Below are 23,365 nucleotides of genomic sequence, written 5' to 3'. Positions count from 1 at the left end.
TGTACAACAAAAATGGGTCCGCACAGGACCTCAACTCATAGTATTACTTTTAATGTTTTCCACATGTTGTCATGGTGAATCTATTTCCTATACAATCCATCTGCTGGAATACTCGACAAAAGGTAAAAGGCCATCCATTGCAAATGGTAAGCCTATTAAGAAAGTAATTGCTCATCAAAAAATTGTTCACTATTTCTGTGCCACATTCAATGTTGCTGCGTAAATGCTGCTTCCAGTCTCCATCATTAGCCAGAAGGTAAATGCGTCCGAAGTTATCCTCAATGTTCACCAAGTGCCCAATGCATTCCACTAGATGTTCACCAAGTGCCCAATGCATTCCACTAGAACCTCTGTCTCCCACCATCCAATGTTATTCTCAAATCCAATGTTATTCTCAATACAGCAGGCCAGACCAAAACGGAACCTGCCAGAGGCGTCTCTACAGAGACCAACCACTCCTCTTCTGCCACCCTTGATTGAAATCATATTCATGAGACCAAATTATAAAAAAAAAAGAAAAAGAAACAGAACTCTACAGAAAAGTTTCCTTTATGCGGAGACCATTAAAGGGCGTAGTAACTTCAAAAGACATTATACAAATCACCCATAATGTCAGGCTTCACAAAGAGTAATAGAGATACGAAGATGTGGAGTATGTATGTAAACGAACAATGTAAATATACAAGACTAACTTCTATCTCAAAATGTGAAAAAAAGACGTATAAAACGTGAAAAACAAGTCAGCCATATAAAAAGTGAAAAAAAACACGTTTTTTTTAAATGCCAAAAAACGTGTATAATACACATATAATATGCATTTTTTTTGTATTTTTATTAATTTTTATTTTTTTATAATTTTCAGAATTTATTAAATGTTTTAAATTTTTTAAAAATTCGCTGAGATTTCCCCGAGATATTCCTAAGATATACAGATTTGCCGTATTAAACCCAAGAAATTTCTCACCGTATAATACCTGTTCATGTTTTTTGTTACAATGTCATTAACTATGAAAGCAAGCAACTAAAAAAGCAAATGGCCCGACAAGCAGCTCTGGATAAGATGCTATACATGATAAAGTGTAGCAGGGAGCTGTAATTTTCAATATCTCAAGAGTAACCCACAATACATGTCAATTTGCAATTCTAGAAACGTTAGTAACCCACAATACAAACATAACAATCAACAGCCAGAGTCACATGACCAGACACGTTTTGACTATTATTTGTCTCTTGTTTTTTTCAGGCACTCCTTCATACGTGTTTGCCACTTCAAAATGGTGAATGGCCTGTAGATTGCACCTGCATATCTGTGGACTAGAGGATGATAATGCTTCCATTTGTCATAGATGTCTCGTACTCTGCCTTCAAACACAAAAAATTGCTTCTAACAAGCTTCTTCAAAGTCCTATGAACGATGAATTGATCACAGTGTATAATCATAATAACAAAACTTGACAAATGATTCAATTACCATATCATGATATCCTACATAAGCATGCATGTATCATGAAAAATGACACACTAATTTCAAAATCTTGGAAAATTGATCTGTTATGGCTACGTGCCAAGAATTATTGCCTTCATGTTGAGATGATTGTATTGCAACTTCACATTCACTTGAGAAGGTTGCACTTGATGCAGTATCACACAATGGATCCACCTCAATATTAACTTGCCTTGCATTTGGTTTGCATTCTATAATGAAATTATCAATAGACTTGTAGGTACCACAGTTTGAGCTTGTTTTTGAAAGAAAAATTCCACTTGCAAGTTCAGTACAGGAATCTGTCCTTTCAATAATCCATATGCTCTTCATGGTTGTTTGTAGAGAAGAATATCAATGATTAAACAGATTCTGTAGTCTCAACAGATCGTGCACTTTTTATGTTAAATTCAGACATATGAACATGATGGCTTCATATACAATTAAGAGTTGCACAATGTTTGTATAAGCCTCATCAGTAAAATAATATTTTCTTATGCCATCAAAAAGTATCTTTTGGAACTATGTTATTGTGTAGTACAGTCATGTCCACCTTTAGTTACCAAAAAAATGTTGTTTAGATCATTAAGCGAACTACATAGTGCTTTTTGATCTACTGTACTTCCTTTTCCTCCTACCATGACAGTGGAATTGTATGTTGAATCAAACTACAGCTATCATGTTTTGCGAACAACCTCATTTTCCATTGCAAAATTTACCTTGTTCAAATGATGGCACCCAAACAGGTAATGAGTGCCATCAATAGCTCTTACATGATCCTATGTGCATTTAAGGACGACAGTTATACGATTGGTATTGTAAGAACTTAAACATTCATGTACGAGTCCAAAGATATGGATGAAATTGATAGTTGCCTCAATTTTTTGGCACCATTGTTTTCCCATAAGGTGTTCTTATGCCAATCGATAGACCATACATACAACAACAATTGTTATATTTACTAGTTTTTTATCCCACATGTTGAAATATACTTTCACACACATGATTGCACCCATTATATCAAAAGCTTTGAAGAAAAACAACTACTTGTTCTTCTATGCTAACCTCATGAGCATCTTCTAATAGATTTCTTTTAGTGTATTACATAAATGCGATATGTGTAGTAAGTTGAAACAATTCTTCAGATGAGTAATGAATGATATTTTGAATGAATGAGGAACCAACGTCTGTATATGAATGAAAAAATTAGTGTCCATTGACAACTCGTAAATGTCTAAAGAAGAAGATAAGCAATGATAACATGAGTTGAATGATGAGTTGTTCTCTCTGCTCGTATAGCAGCATGTCTATGAAACAACATGACCCACAATTAACAATTTGATGACATAACATGATAAAACGCACATAATAATTTCAAATATACATGCACGTACATGATTGCCAAAACATCCATACATGGTTGCCACAACATTAACTTTTCACAAGTAACAACATGTTCATACATGAATAAGCATTTGAGTTTCACCTATAACAATCAAGAATTGACATGAATGAAAACTGCCATACAAAACAACTAACTATGAAAGTGGATGAATGTGTCATACCTAATTTCCTGATAGTTTGAAAAGCAACCAAGACACCCTCAGCTCAGGTTCATGGTTGATGAATGCTAGAAGCCCATGATTGCCAAAAGCACTCGCATACCTATTAGCATCTATTTCTCCTGCAGTCTGCATACCTTGCAGTATTTTTACAGAACGATCAAATTGATAATTCCTAGAACATTCTGAGTACAGTTGGCAACGGCTTTTCAGCAATGTAAGAAAACTATCATCTAACAGTTCCCCTTTTCTAGATTTGCCAGTACCTCGATTATTTCATTTGATACAAAATGCTCTTGAAACATTTGGGTATGAGGTCGTGAGGGCTGAAGGGGACTTTCACTCTTCAGCAATTTTCTAAATGATTGGCATTCATTATATTGCATCAGATGGTGTTTGGATTGATCCTTGGGGGCATTACGGATACTTTTCTTATCTTCATTCATGAACATGCTCCTGCATGCATCTCTATTATTACCAGCAGAGAGTTTCCAAATATCTTAAGCATTATTGTAAAAAGTGTATCGTAAGCCGTATCGGCCTGGCTTTACGTTGTATCGTAAAATATCGTAACGTATCATAACTGTATCGTATTTTTTTTTAATTAATCAGAAAACATAGAAAAAATCATAAAAAATCAGTAAAAATTAACGTATCGTAACTGTATTTTAATGTATCGTAACTGTACCATTACGTATCATAATCGTATCGTACAATACGATGCCTGTATCGTAACTGTATGATAAAGGTGGTGTATCGTATCACATTTTTGAAACGCGACAATACGTATCATACGATACGGCCCCGTATTGTACAATACGTACAACACTGATCTCAAGGAATTCTTCGCAGTATCTCCATCTTTGGGCATACTTCTATTTTCTTTTGTTTGGGTATTTCTGCAATATGTTGCATACCACATTACTCAGGCAAAGATTAATTCACCATACAATTGTACTTGAAATTTTGCACACAACTACCTGGATGTACTCAGCCCAAACATTAGGAGAAACATCAATATACCTTTTATCAGGATCCAACCAAACTTGCTCATATTCAAAATCTCTTTGCAGATCGTCAAACTTGATTTTGCAGTCTTGAATTTAATTTTTAATTTTCTCCCTTGTAAAAACTGGGCCAGCTGGCCCATACCTTCCAATCACTGTATACACCTTTCTCTTCATCCCACTTTCTGATTTCATACCAGGTGTATGTAGCTCCAATAAAAGTTGAATTAAATAGTCAACTTCTCTTTCACTCCAAAGCAGATACTCGCCCCTTGGTATCCTGGAATCTTCCATATCTATGTATTCCAAGAGCATAAGTAAATACATACTAGACATACATGCACACATATGAGCATAAATAATAGTTCGCATAATTCACACACAGAGAGAGAGAGAGAGAGAGAGAAAGAGAGAAGTACTCAACTACTCATAACATTTACGTATAGGCTACTACCAACTGCAAGAGAAAACTATGGCAAAATCTATCAAAATTAAACGATAAAAATTAACTTTGTAACTCCAGAGACAGGTGAACTAGTGAGCATGGAAAGACACTATCGAAATTAGTAATTTAGTAGCTATAGTTAAGTATCACACGTTCTAAACAAAAGGAATCCTGACAGCATCAATTGCTGATCTAGACATAACTCAAAAATTTTAGTATTCAAGGAAACTCATATAAAAATTAACAGGAAACACATATAAACGTTGACACTAGAGACATATATATTTTTTATTAAGACCATATATACAGGCTGCCTCAAGAAATGGAGTAAGGAGATGAAACATGGATCTGAGAACAAAGCTCCTCTTCATAGTCAATCAATTACGCATTTCTGACCTTAAAGCACAAGCATATAAAGTAAGATGATAGTGATCTATCATATGTTGTCAACTTGTCATCATAGGATAAAGTTCCAAAAGGCAGTGACGTTTCTAAGGATAAAAATCACTTCAATGAAAAAGCATAATTCTCTATGAAGATAATGGCTTCGTATTATCAATGTGTGAAAAATGGTTCATGTCCAGATCAAGAAACCCATATATCAGAGATAACTAGTGCGCAGATGGGTGACCATCTTAAATGTACTGATGGAGCTTAATTAGATTTAGAAAAGGCTGCTTCAAGGGGTTTCTGATATCAAGTATTGTCAATGATTTTTTACATTAGTCATCACCATAACTAAAAGTCTTTCAGGCAACAGTTTCACTTGAAAGTTATAGAATTTGCTGTCAATATGTTAATTACATCCAGGTTTTTCTGTGCAGATATGGTAGATGAGTCACAAGACTCTGTTGAGTCAATGGACATGGCTAATGGCAAGTGTGTCTTTTATCATCTTCGGTAAGCTACTTTTCTGCAGAATTTTACAAATGATGGTGGAACTATCTGTTTCACCATTGACTTGCAGTCACAAAACTGTTGCATACTAAAATCCATCCACATGTTTAGTATCTTAAGCCTTGAATTTCATTGTTAATAACATGTACATCTAATAAGCTCTAAATCAAACTTTTTAGGTGTTCACAGTTATCCAACCATCAGGTTGGTAGGTGAATGAGAAAGCTATGGTACTAGAGGTTATGTTCTCTAATGTGATGCTGAACAGAAGGCATCAAGAAAAACAAATTGAGATGAGAGTAAAATGACACACTATATGTGTTTTTTCCTTAGTCATGAAGAGTTTCACACTTTTTTTTTTTTCATGCTTTGCTATGAAGATATTTTTTGAATTATGTGACAGCTGTGTTGGAGTGTGGAGCCTGATCTATATTTAATAGGCTTCCCTAATTTCAACAGATTTTTGTAAAGGCATTCATGTAATATTGTGTTTAGAAGAACCTTGTCTCCAAACCACGTAAAAATCCTTGTGTCACTTCTTCCTTCTCTTCTCCGTAAAAATCCTTGTGACATAAATGTTCCCATAATAAGTGTCACAGGAACAATAACATGGAATATTTGCAAGCCTGATAGTGTTCATAGTGTTAATATATGGCACGTTTGCAGCACTCGTTACGTCTTGCATTGGTCACCCATAGAAAGCCTTAGGTGTCATCATACGCCAAAATCCTCACGCAGTGGAAAAAAAAAATGTGAAAACCAAAGGCGACAAGGAATTCCTTGAATGGCATCAATGAATAGCAGAGCAATGGCTCTCGAATCCTCTGGTCATCCCACGGATGAATCTACCTGTTAGTGATGCACTGACAGGACAAACATCTAACCACTTTGAACATGGACACGTTCATTGTCAACCTAACAGATCAACAAGTCAACCTAACAGATTAATCACATCACAACAAACCAAAAATAATATCGCGCCTACATTCTTCCATGACAAAATAAACAGCCAAAGATTTGTTAATGTGAACAAAAGATTGATAGAGAACCGTACCCTGTACAAGGTGCTCTGTCGCTGAGCAGCGAATCCTATTCTGTTGTCATTGCTGTTGCATTTTAATGTCCACGATCCGATGGTTACATAGCAACAACCGATTTAAATAAGTAATCAAAGGGAGAAGCTTCAGCTTAATGTGAACAAAAGATTGATAGAGAACCGCACCCTCTACAAGGTGCTCTGTCTCTGGGCAGCGCAGCGAACCCTATTCTGTTGTCATTGCTGTTACATTTTAATGTACACGATCCGATGGTTACATAGCAACAACCGATTTAAAAAGTAATCAAAGGGAGAAGCTTCAGCGTTACGCTATCTTTAGGCGGTAGAGTGTTTCCTTTTACAAGCACACCCTCAAGTCACCCAATGCAGTAACACCCATCTCCCCAAGAAAAAAAAAAAAAACAGAAAACACAATAAAAAACGGATCAAAATAGACATCCAAATCAGACGACATGCAGAGTCATAGAGTCATTCCAAATCATTCCTTTCATGTCAATCATCCTACAATCAAAGCTAGTGTTACAAAGCCAGATGTTCATAGAGAAAACGCCCAAAAGACAAGTGAATTAAACCCTCATTCCTCGCCGCATGTATACATATTAAAGCCATGAACGACCACAGGGAAGAGCCGAGGAAGCAAGATCAAAGCAAAAGGAGAGAACCATACCGTATCAAACGTGTTCAAGAAGAGAAGCAGAGAGAGATAGAGAGAGAGAGGAGACACGGCCACGGCGGTTGAGGGGACGGACGTGAAATGGCCGGAGACAGTGAGAAGGAGCGAGAGAGACCTGAAATGACCCTGACAGAGAGGAGGCACGCGTCGAGGCAACCGGCAAATTAAATTTCCCGCGCTCTGAAGTCTGCTGGGCACCCCTGACACTTATTCCGTGTTTGTTAGGACCAGATTAATTATTCCGGAATTCCACCTTTTAGAGGCGGAGGCGCATCTAATGCACCGTAAGCCCATGCTTATTAAGTCGGTCAAAGAAAAAAAAGGGTAAATAACACTAATTTTTTTAAATATCATTTTGTTGTTATATTCAAGCATATTTACACATACGAGCTCTAAATTGACTCATATCAAAGATGGAATTGATTTAAAAAGTCTGTACATTGGAAAAAAAAATATCTAATTAAGAAATCGGGTAGGATTCAAATTTAATAAATATCTTGTTGAATTCTGACTTGAACTCGGATCTAGTTTTAAATAAATATCCTATATTTAATACCTATAGGTTTCGAAAAGCCCGTTTTTGATATATAATCATGTAGATCAAATTCTGTTGTGTATTTACAAATCAGATTGGAATGCGGTTGTGAACTTAAAAGTCAAATTTGTATTGGAATTAGATTTGGTATAAACCTCCTTTAGTTTTCATTTTTCATGTTTTTTTCTAGTTTTCTGCGGTTTTTAGGTACCAGATTTTTACATTTACATTTTTTGCATTTTACTTTTAAGATTTCTCACTAAACGGTTAATTGCTTTAAAATTTGCTGAAATTTGTCTCTTTTTTTTCTCTTAAAAAAACAACTTTGCCATTTTATACGTGCCCAAATACTCAGGATTTAAAACCTGAAAAACAATATTTGTGACTATAATTCAAAACAACTTTTGGATCAATACATTCACCTCATGAAATAGGGATGTGAATTTGGAGTGTGGATCAAATTACGATTGATGGCTTCTTGTGATCAATATTTCCCCATTGATGGACCGGGCCAAGAAATGAATCAACATGATTGGGGTCTATTTCAGTTGAACTTGTACAGTGCATCATATAAAACATACATCTTGGGTCATTTGGCACTATACAGTATTATGAATCTATCCCAATCTTTGGGGGCAAATATACAAAACAATAATAGAATACCCTTATTGTCGAACATTGGCCATAAATGGACGTTGATAATATAAAATCAGTGAATTCGATGCTTCATCAAGTCAAATAGAATGGTCTAGTAGATATGAAATGTGAACAAACGACACATAATTATGTATAAACCACAAGTATGTTTGCAAAATCATTCAGAATCCCAAACAGCTAAAATAGTGGCGCCTGGGCCATGGTCCGAGTGAGCGTAGGAATTTTTTTTTTATATCGAAAAAGTCAATTTTTTTAGTTTGGTCCTACCCGTCGCTCCTCTTGACCCGCCCCTGAACAAAATCTTGGCTCCGCCCCTGCAGGTAGAATCCAATTGGATCCCACATGATGAAGAAAGGTGCTTCTATATGAATAGGGATTCAATAGATTTGATTGCATTGAGAGGTAGAACCTCGCCCTTTTCCCGCTGTTTCGAGACCTGGGATAATCACATGATCCAAGTTTTATTTCACTCGAGGTATGGAGGTACCTTAAAGAGGCCAAAGTCAGCCCCTCCAACCCTGCCCATTTGCGGCTCCAAAGCTACTTCGAGACTTTGGTAAGAAGTAAGACACCTGTTAATTGGAGCGCAGTCTGCAGTTTAGAGGAGTAGCACCCACCATAATCGGACTGACGGTCAAACTTTTGCCGACCTATCAGCCTGACCAGTTACATTATATGCCTTTCGAAGCAAATATTTGCCAAATTCAATTAGCACATTATTGTCATTAATTTGAAGCATGCTATATGGTCTTTAACATAACAGGGATAGTTACATTTTTGGGTGGTACTCTTTCTGGTTGTAAGCTCTTAGACAGGTAAGTGTAGTACCGTCACCAGTTATTTGCAATTACTTTATTTTTATTTTTCTTTCTTTCTTTTGGTTGATTCTCTCGTTTACAACCATTGAAATTATCAGTCTAATTGTGGGTGCTTCTAAAGTGGCTTCAGTGGTTTACTTCTCTTGAAATTGCAGACCACATGAATACAGACAACTATGAGGCTGAAAATGGGAAAAAAAATCTATAGCGGGTGAGCAATCACCGCTATAAACCTAATCACCGGTATAAGTCTACGTTGGTATGGTAACCACCAGTTGGAAAAGTTAGTATATAACCATATAGACCCATAGCAGCGTAACTATCAGCAATATATAATATATTTCTACTGCTCATGTCAAATTCATCACGATAGTTCACTTTTTGGGAGCATCACTTCTACATGGTGGCTTGAAAAGGAAAAAGGAGGGCAATTCACTCTCATGAGGAAGCCTAGTGGCGAGCCTATACCGGTGACGTTTTTCACCCGCAGAGATCCTGTTTCATCTTCTCCACGATAATAATAATAATAATAATAAAAAAAAAGTTTTTACCATCTAAGGCTTGCAGGACTATACAATGTCAGACTTGTCGATGCTCCTCAGCCAAAATTTTCTCGTTCCGCCATTAACGCCAAGTTATGGTGATGAGATAGCCCTCGGCCTATGTGCAATAAAATAGTTCTTTTATGTCAATGCAGCAAACACAAGTGGGAGGATAAACTAAATTGTCTTGTTGATTTTATCTGATGGTGAAAAGAGTGCTACTTTAAATGCTTGTATTATTGCTTTTCATAGCTGTGTGCAGATGATGTTGTCCACAAGTTACGAAATGAACCACCAGACATATTTTGAAACACCAAATCAAAGAGCATCCTAACCTCTCAAGGAAACTGGAACCATAATGGTCGATTAGGACTTGAGATTGATTGACAAAAAGGCGTATGTGAGACGATCTGAGATATTCTAGAGCCAATTATCTTTTAGCTGTTTTAAAAGTTTTGGATAGATCAAGGGTAGACCCAAAAAAATTTAGCTAAGGAGCATTAGTAATAAATATTAAATTTTTAAGGGGCATCAACATATGAATAGAAAAAAATGTCCTGAGTTATCAACATAAAAGTAAATACTGTTCGTAGGTTCTCATAGACAATTACCACACGATGCCCAGGGGCGGAGGGAGGGGGGCCGCCTAGGCCATGGCCCTACCCCAACCAAATGAAAAAAAAAACAGTTTAAAAATTGATTTTTTTTTTGCCTCTATGTATTTTTTGAATGGAAGTTCAGTTTGGTCCTACTCAAATCCAACCTACAAAACCCAGCTTTCATTTGGCCAGCCCCTGAAAAAAATTCTGGCTCCGCCCCTGCGATGCCCACACCTGCTTCGGCTCTTATGAATAGTACATTGCCACAGAGTATTGCAAGGCCTAATCTTGCATCCGTTTGCTTGATGCACATAGGCCATTAATCAAGCATGGTAAAGCTCGAGCCTCATGTGGGCTAAGGTCGAACAACAGATCAAGCTCAAATCTGCAAAAGCAGTAGAGGTTATGCAAAGGAAAGGTCTGAATCATGGCCTCAATGGTATGAAGCTGAAACCTACCACCTCCGCAATGGCAGAATCAAAATTTTTTTTTTTTTGAAGCAAAGTTTTAAATCCGAAGAGACACTCATATATATAACAAAGCAATCTCGCTTTGTCTCTTCAAAAGCTCTTTTATTTCTGTACACAAGCTTGCCCCACCTTGAATTGGTTAGCCCTAAACATGCAGCTCTCTTTCCACCTCTCTCTCTCTCTCTCTCTCTCTCTCTCTAAGATTGCATGTACCTGTGCAATACTGTAAATTTCTTTGTCAAAAAAGTATGAGTTCACATTTATGAGAAGGCAACTTTTGAAGGTTAAAATATTGTAAATTTTCAACTAAGTTGGGAAAGTTTTGGCTGAGAGGCACCATATATAGGAAGTATATGGGAAGGTAAATGATTAAAGCACACTGTCATATAAAATACACAAATAGGTAGGGTCAACTAAGTTTGTTGGAATTGTGTGGGCTGGGCAACTGCCTGCATATGTTTATATGTAACTCCACCAATTATATATATATATATATATACAAAAGTTCGGGTGACAAGCCGTCACCAGTAAACAAAAGCAACAAAAGAAAAGAAGAAGGGGTAAGAGAGCAAAAGAACAAAAACCAACAAGAACAAGTGCAAGGGGAGAGAGAGAACTAGTAAGAAGCAGAAATCATACTCTGGCTAATGGCAAGGGCGAGGTGGATGCTACACTCACTACCGACTCCCTCAACATGTACGTGCATGAATAGTTCATGCTGGTGCATGCATTACAAACCTGGCTATTTGCACCATGGTGCATGAATTTTCATGCGTCAATATGGTTAATGACTAAAATACCTTTAGTTCATGTGCAAAAAAAGGGATAGAGAGAACTAGTAAGAAGCAGAAATCATCCTCTGGCTAACGGCAAGGGCGAGGTGGATGCTACACTCAGTGCCGACTCCCTCAACATGTACGTGCATGAATAGTTCAAGCTGGTGCGCGCATACAAACCTGGTTACTTGCGCATATTGGTGCACCAATTTTCATGTGCCAATATGGTTAATATAGTTAATGACTAAAATACCTTTAGTTCACAGTAAAAAAAACTTTTTTTAAAGATAAAAATCAATATGAAAAAAAAAGTAAAAAAACTATAAAAAACATTTTTTTTAACAAATTACCAAAATGTTCTTTCCTCCTTCATTGTGTACCATACACACCGCGCACACAACTTTGTCTCCATGCATTAGGCAATTAAAAAAGGGAAAAAAGAAAGAACAGGCGATGACAACTTAATAATGTAGAATATAACAGCGACTGCACTAAGACTATTTCCACATGGCCTTCTGGCCGCATTCCATTGTTTAATTTGCTGTTCTTTTCCTTGTCACCCACTGTCTCCGCTTTACCGAGACAAACACTTCACCACGGCAATCATTTTACCAGATTTCACGCGATCCTGAAGATTCACAGCTGGGCCACCATGCATGGACATGGACCTGTTATTAATCTGAGAGAAGGAGAAAAGGATGCCGCTCCACCGTTGAATCCACTGGTGACCAGAAGCAAGTTTGCTGTACACATTTACTGATCAGTAGCTATCCTGATACCATAGAGCAGGGGCATGTAGCACATAGGGACGTGACGCCATCGTCTTGGTGATTTTGTAGAGGGGAGATTGGTTGGTAGTCAGGATTCATTTGCCCTCGAGTTACCAGCTCAGGTTTGATGTGGACACAGCATGCATGTAATTTTGAAGTCATGGTAATGTAATTTTGAATTTTGTTTATAAAACTTTGAATAGACTGATGCGGGCCGTGTAGATGGATGCATGGCCACCAAAACATGCAACAATGTTGAAACATCATTTTTCAAAATTAAAATGAATAATTTTTTAAAAATTTACATGTAAATTTGAAAAAAAAGAAGAAATTTTTGACCGGCCCCCTTGGCTCCGCCCATGCAAACAAAAGAACCTTTATTGCCACGCTGGTGGCCCGGACTGTGGTTGTGGATGGTGGGTCTCTCATGTCCCGTGGCCACCTTTCTTGACGTCTGGCACACCGGGAATGTGGACGGTGGCTAATTAATTAATTAAGGATGGCAATAGATCGGATTTGTAGCTATTGTCTTATATTACTATATTACTGATAGGATGCTAGATTCTATTGGACTTGGATTGGCACAGAAGAGATATACAACCATTAACATAATCAAAATTTTTCATGTGTACCGAAACGTGTTGTTTTTACCAGAAAAAGTTGTTGTGCTATTGCTCACATTACGTGGTAAAGGAGCAAGGATATTTTGATCATTTTTAAAAAAGAAATGTTTTTTTATTTATATATTTTTATCTTTATAAAAAGTTTTATTTTTAAAAGTGAAATACCTTCAGTTCACTTTTAAAAATAAGAACCTAGTTAAATTTCAGATAACCCAAAAATCAAGGAAATTAGTCCACGCCAGTGCGCTTAGTCAATAATGTGAATTGGAATTAAAGACATTCATTTGTCTTAACGCAGCGCAGTCGAATATAATAATGCCATTTGTATATAGTGCGGTCAAAATATAAAACGTGGGGTCGTGGCCGGAACTTGACCGGAGAAATTTTCTCAGGTCGGTGGGCTCGATCCCTTCGAACCTGACTGAGCCCCACCGGCCCTCCTTGGTCAGGGAAGAAAGCAGCTTTAGCAAAAGTTGGAAGACAGCGGGTAGCACGTCGCCGTCAAGCCCGCACGCACAGCCGAAACTTTCGACACGCTGCAGTCTATTTTCTCGCTCTTACGTCCTAATGACTTCATCGCACGGACGCTTCTGTCCTGGACGGAGGGACAGGATGGCTGCTCGACACGTGGCGACGAAAGAGTGGTCGACAATTTTTTTCCTCCCAAAATCTAGTGGGCCCCATCTCTCGGATTTGCTTGTCTCACCGGCCACGTCGGCACCCGTCGAGGTCGGCAGGGAGCATCTATTTACCAATATTACCCCTAAAGTTCTCAAGAATGACGATCCGCCTGTTTGGTCATTACCCGGAACTGTGGGCTCGACCGTAGGGCTTTGCTTGGGTACCTGGCTCGGCTCGGGCTCGAGTTCGGGTCAGAAAAAAATGGAGCGGGCTGGCTACGATCATTTTGATAGTGTATCAAGTTAGTTCGGATTGACTTGGTAAGTTATTTAATATATGTTATATTATTATTATTATTTTTTAATTTTAACCAGCCCAAGTTAGGGTTTCAGGTGTCCGGCCGACTCGAGCCGAACTCTTATAGGGCTGGGCCTGGCCGGGTCGTCCTCATGCTCATGCCTACTCGATTGGGCTTGTCCCTCAATGCTCAATTTTGGGTAGTAGCCTTCTTGAACAGTGTTTCTCGTTTCATTGTTTAAACGATCAACCCAGGCCATGTTTCACAAATCGCTGGGCTTGATCTTAAATCCACTTTATATTTATATTTGAGATCTGATGCGGCCAAACATAGTTTAAGTCCAGAGAAAATTCTTCTATGTGTCCTCGACCAGATGAAATCGCTGCTAAAAAAAGGTCCTTGACTGAGCTTCAACCCAATGCAGAAACATGTCGGCCGAGTATGAGACCGGCGTGTTCGGTTCTGTTAGGACTTGTCCGACGTGAGTGGCTCTCCTCGTAGAAAGGTTCGTAACAGGTTCAAACACTAAACGAGTGTATCAGATGATGAGAAAAACAAGTGTATGTGCCAAGAACTTTGTTGTCTACATTCGAGTTTGTCGCCGAGAACTAGCAAAAACTCTCTCAACTCCCAGCCTAGCTAGGCTTGTAGTGCTAAAGGTATTCTCATGTCCATTTATGTAATTGTCTTTAGCAGAGATAATACACGGAGAAAACTATATATATGTTGCCTTTTTGTGCCCTATATCTTATTTGGCACATCAACAATATACAACCCTTGTCGGCTTCATTATTTGTAAAAGAGTTAGACTCTTCTTGAATTCAAGATGCTGTCATTATCTGCCCCAAGATTCTCTTGTGAATAGAAAAGCTTTATTAGGAGGCGCCGGTTACCTTATGGTGTAGCTATTTCCTCCTAAACATCGCTATCATCATCAATGGAGTCGTTCATGAATGATGATTCCATTTGTTTAGAAAGTTGAGCTGCAAAGTGACAAAGGTGCATCTTGATAGTGACTAAGGGAATCGTGTTGAAAAAAAAGGCTTAAAGGCAATGGCAACGTGTACGAATGGGTGGGCGGAAATGACCAGTCGGATCTGATTTGAGAGTTTTTTTTATCATTTCCGTCGGGTCTGAGTCAGTCCGGCCGATCTCTAAGGTACTTAGCCGTCTCAAGCCCGCCGGTAGCTAGCTAGCTCGACTTAAGTTATCTTTGCCGAGCACGATTTGGCCGGACCGGATGTCTGCCCTTGCATTCCTCTCCCTTTAATTTCTTAATTAATCTGACACTACTAGCTATCAGAAACACATCAGCTTCGAATGATAAAAGGGTGAACAACAAGTCGAGCCGACTCATTAAAGCTTGGCTCATGAACAAATTCAAGTCGAGTCATTTTTTTAACAAGTTGAGCTCAAGTTCATGAGTCGACTCTTTCAAACAATCAAGTTGAGTTTGAGTTGAACACGTAACTGCTCAGTCGAGCTCGAGTCTTAATCAAGTCGATATATTCAAATGAGTTTATGAGTTTGTCGAGCTTTAATTGAGTTGAACTCGAGTTCAACATGTAAAGCTCATATCAACTCTATTCAAACGAGTTTGTTGAGCCTTAATCAAGTCGAGCTCTATCTCAATACATAACAACGCATATCAATCAAACAAGTTTGTTGAGTCTTAACCGAGTCGAGCTCGAGCTCAACACGTAACTGTCGAGTCGAGCTCGAGTTGCTTCTGCTGAACTATTCTCGAGCTTGAGCCAAGTCGAGCTCGAGGTTTCATTAGTCGAGCTGAGTTTGAGCCCTCGAGTTGAGCTCGAGGTTTCATTAGTTGAGTCGAGTTTGAGCAGACTGAATTCATCTCGTGTTCACCCATAGGGGGATAGACATGTCACCTTTCTGCTATCATAGGTGCTACCTTTTTCTATTGTAAAAAGTGAAATTGTTTATTGTACCACATTCAGATTCCAATGCAGCTTAGGATCAAAAACACACACACTCAGACAGCTTCGAATCATAAAGACAAGGAAAATAAAGTGGGCTTCTTTTGATGTAGTGGGTAGTTAACCTCTTCTCTTTGGCAGCTAAAGGGAATGCTTAGTGCATGTGTCAATTATTACATGCGTCATTACACGCTGCTTTCTCTAGATTCCCCAACACAAAGGCAAAGTAAGGTTGAAATTTTGGGCACTAGCTTTTTCTCCTAATTATTTAACACTGGAAGATTTTAGGTGAAGAATTATTAAGATATCAGGCTAAATGACAAATTAAAGGGAGAGCAGTTTCTTTCTTAGAAAGGAAGCTTTACATATATGAAGAAAATGTGATGAAAATTACATGTAGCTTTCCTCAACAACTGTGGGGGCTCTTCTCTTTTTTGGAGGTCCAGATTATATATTGTTTGAAAGGTTCTATTTATGCTGGAAAAAAAGGTGGAATGTCCACTTTTTCTAGTACTTTTCATCTTTTTCTTGTCTCATCGTCAAGCCAAAAATATTTTGTCAATCATCAACTACATATGGAGACGCCTTCCTTCTCCTCAGCCGACAAGAGAAATTCAGGATAGAATAACCATTTCTCTCTCTCTCTCTCTCTCTCTCTCTCTCTCTCTCTCGCTCTATATATATATATATATATATATATATATATATATATATATATATATATATATATATATATATATATATATATGAGAAGTTGGCAAAAGCCAAACACGTAGGTCAAAGATAAAAATTAGACAATTTGATTTTTGATTTTTGATTTTTGATTTTTAAAGTGTTTTTTTTTTAATCTAACCTTATTAATATGATCTTAAGAATGGGTTGATGCAAAACATATACTAAATTGATAATTTGTTAGACTTTAGTAGTGTTTTTATAATAAGAAAAAGCGGATGCCCCCATGTCATGATTATAAAAAACTCAAATCATTAAAACAACTTGAATCAAAGCATGTTTTATATCGAAATAGTCTTTATAAATACATTAACATTGTATTTAATAGCTCAGGAACAACTTCTTTCTTCCATACATAAAGTGGATATGCAACTTGACATCTTAGACTAATTACGGCCCTGCATCGGCAAATTTATTAATAAGATAATATGAAAAATACTTTATTTTTATTCATACGAAAAATGATAATTTCCGATACAAACCAACATAACTCGGTGTATATGGGTCTGAAATACCCCAACTTTGAAGCTGCAGAAATTATTGAGAAGAGAACTGATATCCAATACATAAGTTTAGATCAAGAGTTGAATCTCTAAATGGATCCAATCAGAAGCTGAATTATTGGCACTTGGCAGTTGCCCGATATCAGTTTGATTCAATCAAATAAATGAAAGAATATGATATTGTTTTGTTCATTTAATAAGTAGGTCATGATGAATATTAATGCTAAACTGCACCCAAGACCACAATAATTATGTGTGACAGAGGAGATGATGAAAAATGGAATTTAAATATTTTTTTCCACCGTGCTATGTAATTTAAATATCTTTCCACCTTGAATGAATCAATTTGCTAGCCATTCTGTTCGAATAAACTGATTCAAGGACATTTTCATAACATTATACAGCACTAACAAACTTTTCGTAATATTAATACGTGAAACTTGTAAATAAATGATTCAATTTTCCATTGTATATGTTAACAACTGAATGCAAGAAGCATGAACTAAAAGAAGTACTGCTATTAGATGTTAGATCCAAATTGAGTAGGAATGTTAATATATTTGATTTGAATTAGATGTCTACTCAAACCATACCAGATAAAAAATAGACACAAAAAATAATTTAATATCTGATCAAATTCAGATATATATACATAAATATCTAATCAAATTCACAATAAATTTAGTTTTAAACAAAGATCCTACGTCCAACACCCTCACATTTTGAAATTTTGATAGATTTGCTTCAAAATTCGGATTCGAATTCAGGTTGTGAAATCAAATATCAGATTCAGATACGATTCCCTTCATTTGTATTCAGATTAAAGCATGTGAATATCCGAAAAAGGGTGGATATGGTTAAGGACTACACTAGTTTATTCGAATCCGATCTCGAGTCATAACATTTCAAGTTTGTGTCTAAACGTGACTAGAAGAGATCCATTTAAGCTGGAATCTGCAAACACTAATAAAAATGTCTTTCGAAACTTGCATTTAAAACGGATCTTTACCTTTTAATTTGGTCTAGCTACTGTATATATTGCTAGCAACAACAAATCCGAAATTTCAGGAAAATAGCTCATATTCCCAGCATCGTGCCAACAAGACATGCCTTTGAAATTAGCTAGGAACGCAGATGGATCAGATATATCCAATATGATATAGAATCTATTTAGTAAGATTTAGTTACAATTTCAGTTTCGCTAGCAAATTGAATTCAGATTAATTTGATATGCAATTTTAGAACCGACTCCGAACACGAGACTGTATCTGATTGGCATCCAGCAAAGATCAGAGCACTAGGTATTTATTCAATAACTTTAATTTGTTTGGACACTACATGCATAATAATATATCAAAACATTAACATATATATTAAACTAAAATTGTAAAGCTAGTATGGGCAACTGCCCACACTACCCACCATGTGGCTCGGCCGTTGGATCAAAGCCACTAATAAAAAATGCCATATCTTATATTAGTTAGAAGTTAGAACTGAACTTGGCTTCGGAAATGAGTCTGAATCCAAATCCAATAAAGCTAACGAAAGATGCACCCAAGATCTGCAACTCGAATCCAGACAGGTCAATTCCATATTTACAATAAATCTTTTTGTACTTAACTAATTTCAGAACTATGGAGGAGATGCCGTCTAGAGGCCGAAGCTCCTCCTCCCTTCCACCTGGCCCAGGGTTCATGGCTGTTTCGGGGCTTAAGTGAACACACGATTGCTCCTTTCAACCCAAGAACAGCGCTTGCAGCTGTTTGCGGCCCAAATAATTAGTACTCATGAGAATCAAACTCATGATTGGGACTTCCTCGGCTCACCCGACCGACCAAATATGCTATGCCCCGAGCACTATTTCAAAACAAGGGATGAGAAAATAATACAAAACATAGAACATATGACATGAGGTGACGAGTGAAGCTGGTGCAATCCTTGTCTCCGTAAAAATGGGGAAATAATACTACATGGGCTTCAATTGGTCCTACATTTCCTCCACATATATATATATATATATATATTTGATAGTATCGATTAATCAATTGCGACATTACTAAAGTTTTCAATGATGGAATGCCTAACAAATGCACAATAATATTCCCGTTTTGGTATAAGATGTGATGTGGGAATCATCTACATTTATGCATAGAAACACATTCGATCGACCGTTCCTTCATTAATGACCAAGATAAAATAAAAGAAAAAATAATATATAATATTAGACGTCCCATATATGTCTAAGGACAATAAAATAATGCACCTATAAGTGATAGCAATTGGTGAATGCTGCAGTTGTATCAAAGAGTGCTTGACAAGAAGAACATTTTATTTACATAATCTAAAAACGCTATATTATTGTTTTATGAAACATGATGTGATTATAAATGTTTTCCTAAATATTCTTGTCGATATTGGTTTCACATCATCTGCGAACTAAAACAGTGCCAAATATTATGAGGCTTAGAATGTTACATTCTTTTTTGTTTTATTCAATATTTTAAAATATCTATTAATTATTTTTAAATAAAAAATTGGAAAATGGGTTGGCCAATCACATCTTGACTACATTTATCTTAGCAGCTGCATTGATTGCATTACTGTGTCATGTGCGAATGTTTCATCATACTTACATAGTTTTGAAAACAATGTAAAAAATTTCTCTATTATTTCTCAATAAAGGACAGGAGCCTACCTCCCAGCAAGATCTTTCATTGGAAAGCAAAGTAGATTTTTTTCCTCATTCATGCAAATAATTCATTTATATATGTCAACCGGCAAAAAGCTTGAGGTTGGTCGAGCGCAAGCCAATGGCGGAGCTAGCAAAATTTTTTAGAGGGGCACTCACTCACAGATTTCTATGTCCAAAGTGGTGTTGTGGATAAAACAAGATAAATATTTGAAAATATGAATATACAAATAAAGAAACATTGAAGAGCCGGTGTGGGCAACTGTCCATACCAACCTACATGTAGCTCGACCTTTGATCCAAACCTGGTTAAGTCCTTGAAGTTCACAAGTCAAGCTGGATTTCCATATATTCACCTGAAAATGAGAGCCATTTAGGCTGAAAATTCTGTTCCAGCTGATTGGAAATAGAGACAACCCGAAAGAGGGGCCGGCGGGGGCCATGGCTCCTCCCTCAAGTTTTGTAAATTTGAAATTTAGCAATTATTTTTGTTTTTAAAAAAGTATGCTGTAAATCAATGGTCATGACACAAAAGTTAAAAAAGGGCTCCTAAGCACTAAAAACAGACCATGTATTTTATGAGAACAAAGAGTTGAGAGAGAACTTTGGTTCTTTTTTAGGTGGTAAGATAAAATACTCTTTCTATTCACTTTGAAAATAACAATGATATTATGATATTACAGGAGCCGCCCACCTCTAAATTTTTTTAGGGGTGTAACAACTCTTCATACTTTTCTTGATATCCTTAGTTATTGTACTGGCAAAGGGGCGACATCATATAGGCGAAACATGGAGCGATGTTTAATGAGATTGAAAAAACCCATATTAGGTTGGGTTAGTATGCTTGGTGTAGCCTTGTCTCACCCTGGTTCATTTTTAATATATATTTTTTTAAAATATTATATATATATATATATATTAATTAAGAAAATTTATGCCCGGCCTGACCCAGTTGAACCCGAGCTCGACCTAAAAAGTCCGACAGCCCCTAGCCTGATGCCCACCCTTATCACAATTATGAAATTTTGAATTGAAATTGAATATAAGGTCAATATCCAAACCAGACATTTCTAACTAAATCATAAATGTTGAACTGGCCATAAGTTCCAATAAAAGAGGAACAGTCTAAAAGTCAAAGAGAACCATAGAATGGTATCACTTGCTGCTGTCCCTAAAAGGAAGAGAAAGACGGTCTTCTTTTTCACTTGCTGCTGTCCCTAAAAGGAAGAGAAAGACTGTCTTCTTTTAGGGCTGGGCATCGGGCTGGCTCGGGCTGGCTGAACACTTGAAAGGCAAGCCTGAGTCCAGCGCGTCACTTAAAAGCAAAGCTCGGCCGATTAAAATTAAAAAGTATATATTGTAATATAACATAAAACATAAAGATAGTTAATTATAATAAGATATTATAATGAGAAGCAAATAACGGACGGGAATGCCATTAATGAGACAAGGAGAACACCTGCCTTTGCAGACGCCATGTCCGTTCAGATCCAAATCCAAATATCAAGGAGGATCAGTTTAGACCTTGTCCACACCCTGTTTGGTGTTGCCAGATGCACTAGATCTATTATCCTCTGCCTGCTTCATTCCAAGAAACCTCTTGTATTGGATCACAATCAGTGGATCTATAAATGTGCGACACTTTAGCTGACGGTTTCTCCGCCCAATCTTCAAGCAGTCCTAAACCCTAAGGACGAGAAGAAAGTAAGTGGGGACTTTGGCCTCTTTCTTTCGGGTATTTGTAACTCTGGATATTTTTGATCTGGATTTCAGGATTTATTTTTGGGCCTATATCGGTGAAGATCCGACCCGTTTTGTTCATTCATGAAACGTGTCCAGAGCTAGGGATGCCGACAGTCGCTTTCCTCGCATTCATTTATAAAACGAACCGTCAACTCGTTCTCTTTCTTTCCATCTCATCAAATTTAACAGCCCACCAACCTTGTACATTTGTATAATATTGTAATATTTAACTCGGCTTTAACCATTAATATTATTCATATTCATCAACCAAAGAAAGAAAAAATGTAAACTAATATTAAATAACTGCAATGTTTATTTCGATGCAGATCCAAATCAATTCTAAAAATGATCTAGTCTCTTGCCTGAAATATTAGTTATGTCTATGCAATGGGTCTAACATTTACGCGTGGAAGTGACATACACACACTAGATGGGGAGTTACAATCCAGTTACGAAATAAATTATATTCAACTCCAGCCTCCATCCCATCTAGTAATTGGTCCAAATCAGTTTGATTTGGCAAGGAAGCAGAATCCCTGTTTTTATGCTGAAAAATTCGTGAAGAAATTTGGACCAAACACAACTAGTTTGTTGTTTGAAGGTATTTAGCTCCAGCTTGACTCGACTAAAAAAAAAAAAAAAAAAAAACTCGAGCTCGAGCTCTAGCTCCGGTCGTACTCGAATCAAGCTCCGTAGAACATGTTCGAACTCAACTCGATAATATAGTGTCGAGCTCAAATTTGACTACTTTTAACTCCTTTGTATTAAGTTTGCCGTGTTTCGTTGAACTCATTAACTCATTTAGTTGTCACTACTTGAACATTCTCTTTTTATATTTCAGCATTTGTTATGTAGTTGAGTCAAGTCAAGTTTAAACGAATCAAGTTCTTACACTTCAAACTCGACTCCTTTCATATTTTAAGCATACATTTGAACTCAAGTTCGACTCGTTTGTAAATGAGTGGAGTTCGAGTTGAGTTTTGACGAACGAGTTGGAGTTTAGCAAAAGCAGGCTCGACTTGTTGTTGAGTAGTTTGACAACAAGTACACATTGTGAGTTTTTCATAAACCTGCCTTGAAAACCAATGTAATTTAATAAGAAATTAAAATTAATATTTAAGAAATTGCTCCAAATCGAGAGCAAATTCATTGAACACAACAAGTGTCTCATAAATCTATCTCAAACATTAAGACAGATTCGTCTATTATTTCATAAACCTGTTCCAATCTTTGATGCAAATTCATGAGACACTTAAAAATATCCTTACTGCCAAACACTCCTTAAGAGTCATTTGACAAATGAAACTTTATAATTGTTTGATGAATCTGTCTCAAGATTTAGTCAAATTCCTTAAACACATAATTCTAATGTTTTATGAATATGCTGAAGTCTTTGAGATAGATTCATGGAAGAGTATTTCAACTGCCAAACGACCTCTTAGAGGGCACTAACTAACTGTGAGTTACTCAAGCTTACTGTGCATATTTTCTGCAACTTGTTGTAATATATTTAGCAAACCTTTGGTACACACACTATATGTGTAGAAAAATATGAATTTCGGCGACTTTAAAGGTTGAAGACAGAAACATCATTGCATGTTGCTTTCACTTTACATGACATGTCGCTATTTTTCACGATTAATTCCTTTTCCACCAATATTTTTTACCATACACAATCGATCGGGCATCTGATCTGCCCATAGATCTAAAGGGGTATCATCCTAAGCCATGCAAAAAGAATGAAGAGAATTAGCTAAATGCAGAAAAAACCTATTTTTGACAGCATATAGATGGAGACTCTCTCTCTCTCTCTCTCTCTCTCTCTCTTTCTATCTATAGATATGTGCAACGAACCAGCAGATGAGATACTGAACCTAGACATTCTATTGCATCTCACTATTATACTAAAATGAAAATCACTAATGACT

At 36.9% G+C, this 23,365-nt stretch overlaps 1 long non-coding RNA gene across 2 annotated transcripts; it reads right to left on the bottom strand.

Annotated features, from left to right (window-relative positions):
• Positions 1-1,070: 1,070 nt before the first annotated feature.
• LOC126410158 (uncharacterized) lies at positions 1,071-7,257 on the bottom strand. Of its 2 annotated transcripts, XR_007573658.1 has the most exons (3): positions 7,119-7,257; positions 6,449-6,673; positions 1,071-4,348 (listed from the first exon to the last, which is right to left on the bottom strand). It is a non-coding gene; the product is annotated as an uncharacterized LOC126410158 (long non-coding RNA). The 2 variants fall into 2 exon arrangements; XR_007573657.1 differs by lacking the exon at positions 7,119-7,257 and having other exon boundaries at positions 6,449-6,814.
• Positions 7,258-23,365: the final 16,108 nt, after the last annotated feature.

The sequence above is a fragment of the Nymphaea colorata genome, chromosome 6 (genome assembly GCF_008831285.2).
Source record: "Nymphaea colorata isolate Beijing-Zhang1983 chromosome 6, ASM883128v2, whole genome shotgun sequence".
In the NCBI taxonomy this organism is placed as follows: Eukaryota; Viridiplantae; Streptophyta; class Magnoliopsida; order Nymphaeales; family Nymphaeaceae; genus Nymphaea; species Nymphaea colorata.
The sequence above is the reverse complement of the archived record's forward strand: the minus strand, read 5'-3'. Positions and strand labels throughout refer to the sequence as shown.